The following is a 2,087-nucleotide window of genomic DNA, read 5'->3' as shown; positions in this document are numbered from 1 at the left end:
AGCGTTATTCCAGTGCTAGTGATGTATGGAGTTATGGTGTAGTAATGTATGAGATATGGAGTCTGGGACATAAACCATTTGAAAACTACACCAATCAAAAAGTGCATATCTATTACTAATAGACTGTGTCATTATTTTATTCTAGTGTTTGAGGATGCTTGATTCAGGATTTCGTCTTCCTCCTCCTCCTGGTTGTCCCAGGTCTATATATGAGATGATGATACAATGCTGGTATGTATCATTAATTACTGTATTATTAATATTTGTTTGTTTATAGGCATCCAGATACTGGTAGTCGTCCTACATTTGTACAGTTAGTATCAAGACTCTCATTATCTGATGTTAAACTGTTGAGTACAGTATCAAGTGATACTACAGTAATAGGAGGACCACTGGAGACTGGATACCAACTACATACTGAACTACAAAATATGTATCAGTAATTTAATTTTGTTGTTATTTTGCATGTTTGTTTTTATACAAGAATTGTTGTGAATTATCCATAAAAGCAAGAGTACATAAATATTATGTACTCTTGATAAAAGCATGATCTCAAAAAAACTGGGCATGACCAAGTTGCTGCACGCAATGTTTTCCATTTTTGTGTAGCATGTGAAAATGATACAAACTGGGTATCACCTCCTGGTTGTCCCAGAGGAAGACTGTAGGGTAGGATATATTTGCACACAGATGATTCGTGGCTGCTTATTTTTGCAATTTTTTCAGCACTCAGCAATTAACATGACTACCAGATGCAATTTTAATTAAATAGAGAACCACTCGCTATTGGTGAATGGCTCAATAAGGCTCCACTAAAGCTGCTAAAAATAGAACAATGTAAACACGTGGTCTTATTGTATTCCATGGAATTTAATTGAATCTTTTTAACGGACCTACAGTGTATCAATTGATGATGCACTGCTGGTATGTGTGAGTGTGTGTGTTGTTATATGTGTAGAATAAGAATATTTTAAAATGATGAGAAGAATTGTAATGTGATTTATTTTATTTTGCATCTTTTTGCTTTTACACTGTAAGGAATAAATTCTTCATTAGGAGTAAATGGCCATTTGTGGCTCTGCAAGGAGGAATGCATAGTTTATGTAAACAGAATCTTGTCTAAACTGTTATACTGCATCATCGACTATATGTGCAGTGCTGATCCAGCAGGTTATATTTATAACTAAAGGAAATTGCTAAGACAGTAGAAAATGTTGTGTGGATTGATGTTGCTGTTTTTTTTCTCTCTGTTAACAAAAGGTATTAGATAACTGGTCCTTTCAATGATTCTTGTTACTCTCTAGATACTGAGCAATGTACAGAGAGGTTTATGGAGCTACCATTAGTGACAGTAATATCACAAGGAATTGGAACAAATCCATCTCAAACCTATGTAGGTGACAATCAACTTAGAGTCCTTCAAGAGTATCAATTCAATTGTTCATCTACTAACATAACCAGTCTTATATTGGGTATTAATGTGAGGAGAGCTACTGGTAGTCGTACACTTTATCCCAGTGTTCAGGTCTTTAGACCTGATGGTAGTCTAGTGACTGGTAGTGAATAAACTATTTATTATTCTACCTCTAATGTCAGTACTAGTGGAGTGTTTGAATATCCACTCAATCCTCCTATACCAGTAATGAGTGGAGACCTGTTAGCTGTATCACAACCAACTCGAACAAAGAGTATTGTTAGAGTCTACTATATCAGTGGTATAACAACAAATAACCAGAGATTTAACTATGGCGATGCAACTGTTAACTTAAAGTGTAACTGCAGTGATTTTTTAGGGTATTTATTTTATGGTCTTAATATGATTGCCTGACCATAATAATGATGTGTTCCAACTCCTATTGTCTAAAAAAATTTATTCACTGAGATATGAGCCTTCAAAAATGCACTTTTTGCTTCCTTTCATTTTACTTCCTGTCAGTGGGTGTGGCTAAACGTGACGTCATAAGAGGCATAGATGCAGATAACTCCATTCCTTTATAGGGGGAAATGATCCTTTATTCTCCTGCCTTGTAATGTAATAGCACTAATTTAAAGATTGGGATCATTAGATTTCATTATCCTAAGCATGC

At 35.0% G+C, this 2,087-nt stretch overlaps 1 protein-coding gene and 1 long non-coding RNA gene across 2 annotated transcripts in view; both read left to right on the top strand.

The window, feature by feature from the left end:
- Positions 1-2,087, top strand: part of LOC109584343 (uncharacterized) — a 7,510-nt gene that overhangs the window by 2,999 nt on the left and 2,424 nt on the right. The window lies entirely within an intron of this gene.
- Positions 1,182-1,675, top strand: LOC109584350 (uncharacterized). The gene is made up of 2 exons (XR_002185962.1): positions 1,182-1,260; positions 1,305-1,675. It is a non-coding gene; the product is annotated as an uncharacterized LOC109584350 (long non-coding RNA).

Source organism: Amphimedon queenslandica, unplaced genomic scaffold, assembly GCF_000090795.2.
Source record: "Amphimedon queenslandica unplaced genomic scaffold, v1.1 AMPQUscaffold_13217, whole genome shotgun sequence".
NCBI classification, from domain to species: Eukaryota; Metazoa; Porifera; class Demospongiae; order Haplosclerida; family Niphatidae; genus Amphimedon; species Amphimedon queenslandica.
This window is presented reverse-complemented; position numbering and strand designations above follow the sequence as displayed.